Source organism: Canis lupus, chromosome 29 (genome assembly GCF_048164855.1).
Source record: "Canis lupus baileyi chromosome 29, mCanLup2.hap1, whole genome shotgun sequence".
In the NCBI taxonomy this organism is placed as follows: Eukaryota; Metazoa; Chordata; class Mammalia; order Carnivora; family Canidae; genus Canis; species Canis lupus.
Window position 1 is genome coordinate 33,339,464 of NC_132866.1, and position 6,444 is coordinate 33,345,907.

The 6,444-nt window shown below is 41.2% G+C and overlaps 1 protein-coding gene across 3 annotated transcripts in view; it reads right to left on the reverse strand.

Annotated features, from left to right (window-relative positions):
- LGI1 (leucine rich glioma inactivated 1) overlaps window positions 1-6,444 on the reverse strand; it is a 38,860-nt gene that overhangs the window by 7,912 nt on the left and 24,504 nt on the right. The gene's annotated exons all lie outside the window — the stretch shown is intronic.

The window sequence follows — 6,444 nt, forward strand, 5'->3', positions numbered from 1 at the left end:
GACCATGGCCAAACCCCAAGTGACAGTGCCAATAGCTCTAGAGTTTGGGGATCTACCTAACCTATTCCCCTGCCAGCACATCGTTTTATTCTTTCCAAAGTATATACTCCTTTTTTATATTTTTCTTTTAGTTCCATTCATTTGACCTCAGAAAACAACTTTCTCACAAATACCCATCCGTCCTCCATCCATCCTTTTTAATCATCTCCTTTCCTTTTCTTCCAGTTGTCTTATTGTCACAGGAATTGTTTTCTCTTTCTCCTTCTATGTGTTCTTTCATGAATCACTATAATTATTCTAATCAAAGCTAATGAGTAAGGAGTGATGGTATCAAGAAAAGAGAAATGTGTCCATATTGCAGAAGTGTAGACATAACAAGGAGTGGCCCCTGCATGATAAGAAGGGATGTAGGTGCTGATCATTTTCTCTTAACCAGACTTGTGTGTGTATATACCTGTTATATACTTTTCTTATGAATGTTTTTCTTCCACAAAAAAATTAAAAACTAAACTGAAGCAAAGAGCTTATGTTGTTGGCCTTCAAAGTCCTTGAAAATTCTCTCAAATTCCATTTAAAAGACTCTTAAAACTCTTCTGTCTTTTACCTGCCCTAATTAATATGAGATTTCTCAAGTGCAAACATTCAAGACTTTTAAAACCTATTTTAAAGTTAATTATGTTGTTTTCCTGAGTTTTAGAAATTGTGAGTAGGTTGGAAAACTCTTTTCAATGGACCTTGGAACATAAGAATGGGAACTGAATCTGAATGTTCCAGTCTCAATGACGGTTCATTATGTAAAGAAGGGCAGTTTTGGAGCTATTCAGAGCTTGGTTTGAATCCTGCCTGACTCCACTATTTCCTGGCAGTGTGACTTTAACTATGAATCTTCTTTAGGACTTAGCTTTTTCGTTTTTAGGGGAAGGTAATAATACCTCGTGTCACAAGATAGAGAAAGTAAATGAGATAACTCCCGATGGTACCTGGCATCTGGTCTACTTTTTAACAAAGAGCAGCAGGGAAGAGGGTGAGAGGAAAAGCAGGAGAAGGGCTTGCCAAATAAACAACATTTAGAAAATTGGCCATATGAAAGAACCACTATGACTGTAGTGGTATTAGGATTAATAAAATGTGCTAAAGAAGACTTTTCAAAAGAATGTCTCTATAATTCACCTTTCTGCCTAGTTGAATGAAGAGACTTTCTGGTGTCTTGGACTAGTCCTGAGTCATTCCCAAGTTATGTGTCTTAAAGTTCTCGTGTGAACTTCTAAGTGGATGAAACAAACTGCAACTGGTTGCAAGGTGCAAATTTAGAGGAGGCTGGGTCATAGGACAGTGGGCGTGAAGTGAAGAAACAGTTAAGTCCTGAATTACTACTGCCATCAGGGTTGCCCAGGGAGAGGCACCATGTTTGCGTTGCTGCCCAAGGCAGTTCTTTTAAACAATGAGCAAATCTGGGAGTTCCACTTGCTGCCCAAAGGTTAGAAGCTCTAGGCCTCACAAAGCCAAGGTGAAGGCCAACTACAGAAGCAGCGGTTAAGACATAGACTTGGGGCTACAATGCTTCTGGGGTAGAGAGAGATCATTTTTCCATGACAAGATGGAGGTCTTTTAATTCAACAGCCTTGGGGGATGGGGCTGATGAGGGCAGGCTGGCATTCTTGGGCTGTAAAATGAGGCTTTATGCCTTTTGAAGACTTCTTGTCACAGGCAGGCTCTCACTCTGGGGACCAGTGGGTGGGGGAGGCAGGGAGGCATGAGAGGTGCCAGAGACAGAAGTGGTGGATGGATTTATTGCACTTAATGTGACTCTCTTCCTGTTCCACTGCCAAAATTCAGTGAAATACTGACTCACAGTGGATTGTTTCTGAAAAAGATAGGACGGAGCTTCATGCCTAGGTTTGCTGAGGAGTAGGCATAAGAAGTCTGCCTGGCCTCATAAAAGAGGCAGAAACAAGAGGAAGTAAGACCCAGAAAGGACAGGAAGGCTTCTGGATGGATGCCTGAGGTCCAAGAAGGATTTATTTTTTTTTAAGATTTTTATTTATTTATGAGAAACATGAGAGAGAGAGAGCACAGCAGAGACATAGGCAGAAGGAGAAGCAGGCTCCATGCAAGGAACCTGACATGGGACTTGATCCTGGTACTCCAGGATCACACCCTGGACCAGAGGCAAGTGCTCAACCACTGATCCACCCAGGCTTCCCCCAAGAAGGATTTAGATAGTTTCCCTAAAGTCTTTGGGAGGCCTCAGTGACTGGGTTTACATTTGCATAAAAAGAAAGGAGGCAGAAGGGACTGGAGCAGAGAATGTCCTAGGAAAGCAATTCTGAGAAATCCCAGGAATTATTCTGCAAAACAAATGCAACAGCCTTAATATAAAGTAGCTTTCCAGTGCGGACTGATGGGTAAATGGTGAAGGATGCATAGGGCACATAGGAGACCAGCAGAATATGCAAAGTTAAGAAGAGAGATACGAAATGCCTCCACACATTAATTAGCTGGCCAATTAAGAGTATTTACCAATTTACCAAGTGAAGAGGAGTTGAATTATTTTGAGCACAATTGGGGAAAGATATTTATTCTAGCATTATGTCTAATAGAAAAGAATTGGAAACAACCTACATGTCCATTAATAAGGGATTGTGTAAATAAGTGATGGTTTATACTTAGCATGGAATATGTTGCAGGAAATTTTATTTTATTTTATTTTATTTTATTTTATTTTATTTTTTTGCAGGAAATTTTAAAACATGAGGCAGAGCTCAATGATTTAACACAAAATGATGCTTAAGGGGAAAAAAAGGAAATTGGAGAATAGTAAGTAGAGAGTAATTCCACTTGGGGATGGAGGACACATATTTAACAATGCATAAAGAAAGGTCTAGAAGGAGACATAATCTTTTACATTTGGAATCTTTTACTTTTGCTATATAGACGTCTAGATTGTGAGATTTTTTTTTTATCATCAAGCACGTATTGTTAAATTCAGAAGAAACAAAGAATAAAGTTGAGGTTTTAAAAACACCCCATTGGGCAGCCCTGGTGGCTCAGTGGTTTAGCGCCTGCCTTCAGCCCAGGGCGTGATCCTGGAGACCCCAGATCGAGTCCCACGTCAGGCTCTCTGCATGGAGCCTGCTTCTCCCTCTGCCTGTATCTCTGCCTCTCTCTCTCTATCTCTATCTCTCTGTCTCTCATGAATAAATAAATAAAATCTTTAAAAAAATAAAAATAAAAATAAATAAAAACACCCCATTGCTTAGTATGTGTGTATGGAATGGTTCTGTCCAGTGAGGATTTAGTGATTCTAAAACAGCTATTTTATTTCATTCATAAAGCCCCAAAGTTACTGACCTGGAGTGTGAATAAATGTCAGGGTCAGTATGTGGGTGCCTGAATGGTCAGATGATATCAACTCTTTCATGAGATGGGTTTCAGGATGGAGCTCCCATTTTACTCACAAGATTCCCACAGGGTTTCAGGCCCTCATCCTCTGGAGAATTTTAGGACTGCAGTTAGTCTAGATTGGGAGCCATCCCTCTGATTCGTTGCACCAGCTGAAACTCAGCTTTGAGGAGCACCTGGAGCTTCAAAAACCATCTCAGGCATCTGGGGGCCTAAGGGAAATTCTCTGTGGGGGGTGGGGTGGGATAGGGTCTCCTGCAGACTCTGCACCAAGGTGGCCAAGAAGAAAAAGTAGCAACTTCCCAATGCTCCCTGAAGCCTGCTCAGCATTTGGTCCTTAGGTGAAAAGAGTGAAGATCAGGTGCCTATTAGGTTATTTAAAGAGCTAGAGAGATTGAGATAGCATTTCATGGGTTAGGGTTAGAGTTTTTAGGCTTGATGTTAGGATCATTTGATTCTTCAGATTCCATCCCTGCATTGAGTCTTGCTACTGGAGAACAAAATGGAAAAATCGAATGCATTAAATTTTCTCAGTTTCTCCTTTCCCTCCATCATCCTCCCAGCTTCACAGAGTAACAGCTTCATATTATTATTTCCTTTTCCCTAATAGAGGCTCTAGTTGAAATATGTTCTGTGTCTTTTGTAAAACTGGCTGTCGTTCTCATCCCTGGCATCACTGAGTGAAGCCCTCTCAAGCAGACAAGGGCTTCAGTTTGAGTATCCTCATTTTCAGGAGTATGCCTTTCACCTACTTGATTTAACCTCTTTTGGTTTCTGCCTCTCCATCTGCAAAATGGAGTAAAGAATACCAATTTCATTTATTGTGAAAAAATTTTTTTAAAGATTTTATTTATTTATTCATGAAAGAGAGAGAGAGGGGCAGAGACACACACAGGCAGAGGGAGAAGCAGGCTCCATGCAGGGAGCTCAATGTGGGACTCGATCCTGGGACTCCAGGATCACACCCTGAGCCAAAGGCAGATGCTCAACTGCTGAGCCACCCAGGCATCCCCATTTGTTCTGAAAATTAACACACACAACTAATTTTTTTTATACACATGCTTTTGAAGTGGATTCCAGGTAAAAATTCTGCATCTGTAGGTGAATATTTAAACCTTATGTCAGATAATCAAGGCCACAAAACTAATTTGTTTGTTGTTATCAAAACCAGTGATATTTAATACCTAAGAACTTTTGAATGCTCAGCTCAGGAGAGTGAAATCACCTATTTTCTTTGCCTCTCTGAATAGACAGGACTCCATGCCTTGGTATTTTTAAGTGTTTCATCTTTTATGATATACATAAAACATATACATATATATATTTTTATGTGATATATATGTCATTGGCATATATATTTTTTCATATATATACATGCATACATATATTTGTAATATTATTTCTTCAAGAAAATTTGGTAAGTGTAAAAGTTATTCTTTTAAAGGATAAAATAATCATCTGGCAGAGGTAATCACCCTTAAGATTTTTGTCATATTTTCTTTCAATCATTAATACAGATTTCATCTCATGGGGGATATTTATTTGGAAAGCAACTGATTGCAGAGAGACATGCTACTGGTCCTCAAGGTCTAGAGACCTTCTTCTCTCCCCTTCTGGTCCAGAGTGAGATGGCATGAAAGAGTGTGAGTGTGAATTGGGGGGGGGGGTCCTCCTTCCTCTTTGAAAGTCTGTTAGGTGAGCAAGGGCCAAATCAGTGCTGGATTTTAAAACTAAATACAAGTATCATTAAGAATAAGAGAAAGACAAATTAGAAGGCTGATGGAGAGAGAGGCAAGGAGACAGAGGTGGCTACCAGAGTTGTCAGGAAAAGATGTTCAGTGTGATATGACTGAAGGAAATCCTGGTGACTGTCCATGCTGACCCTTTGCCTGTCTGCCCTCTTCATGGCTCCTTGGATTGGGCAGGGGAGTGGGGTGGAAATGACATAGTCCAGGAATGGCATATCTGGGTTTGAGTCCTGGCTCTCTTCTTTTGTATAAAGTAAATGATCACTTGGTCAGAATTATTTGCAAGTTCTATTCTAGTTCTGAAATTACATCTTTATGCTTTTCACCATGAAAGTCTATGGCTTCATCTTTAAAAATCATGAAATGATATGAGGAGAGGCAACACTTTAAGCCATGTAGTTTTGAGTCAGTGAGTTTTTATACAGAATAGGATGGCACTGGAATGTCTGAGTAGGGCAGGGCAGGGTGGGGGAGGGTGGGAGGGGCACAGATAGAACTGATCAGGAGGTTAGTGAAGACAAGGTGATGAAAGGTTCGAGGACATATTTCATCGATGTTAATTTTTTTCTAGGTTGATTCTGCTGTGAGTACTGGAAGGATGCTCTTCTTACCACTGTATTCTTAGTGATTGGCACAAAGTAGATACTTTGAAAGTAATGAATGAATGGGGCAGGCTGGAGTGGAGGAGAGGAAGGACAGCAATCTAGACAAAGAAAAGAGTAGAGGATGCTTCTCTTAGACCCCTTGTACAAAGACACTGAGTTGGGAAGAAAGTGCAAACCCTGGGAACTGCCCTTGCCACCCACCCCCACATCACATGGACCTGCTGCTCACAATGTGCCCTCTTCCTCTTTTTCACCTCCGTGTGGCAATCATTCCAAAGCAGTGTGGAGGCTCTCTAAAGTGTGCCTTCAACTAAGCACCATTTCCTGGTGATTCAAAGCCTGCCTAAGAAACATTCCTTAAGATACCAGAAACTGCCCAACTGAACATCTAGTTGCCTTGAAACTAGCTGAGAAGTTTCAAGCATTCCCATTGGCAGGCAGTCTTTCCTTCCCAACAGAGGGGATGACCATTCCCTCCACTTTGGTGTCATCCTGGTTTACCTGAGAAAACCTCTGATTATGACTATGGAATCTACTGGAAAGTCTTCTCTTTAAGGCAGACCAGACTGGCTCAGATAGCACGTTTGTTTCAGTGCCACTGGGCTCCACTGCTAAGAAAGCAGCGCCCACAGCCATCTGGGGTGCTCCCAGCCTCCCTGCAGTGCAGATTCTCAGCTTGAGTCGGTGTC